A 382-nucleotide genomic window follows, 5' to 3' on the forward strand; every position below is an offset into this window, starting at 1 on the left:
TTCTATTTTTTTCATATTCATGTTTCTTATTTTTATTTGTATTTTCATTCACTTATTCATGTTAATTGAAATTATTAACAATTTAGAAAAAATAAAAATTATAAATATAACAATAAGAAAATTGAATAACAAAATAACTGGGACTATCGTATTCTCTACGTTACAAGTAAATAAAGGTAATTGCTATTGACAATTAATTTTTAAGAAATGGTGTTTAATTTCATAAAAAAAATTAACACTTAATTTTCAATCCAAAAATTATATTATCACTATCTTTCATCCTGCTAGCAAATGTGGTCACAACTTTAATTATTAAATTCCATATTTTTTATAGATTTTTTTTAATAACATTTTTATATAAGACTTCCTGGGAAAACAACAA

Source organism: Arachis ipaensis, chromosome B05, assembly GCF_000816755.2.
Source record: "Arachis ipaensis cultivar K30076 chromosome B05, Araip1.1, whole genome shotgun sequence".
NCBI lineage: Eukaryota > Viridiplantae > Streptophyta > Magnoliopsida > Fabales > Fabaceae > Arachis > Arachis ipaensis.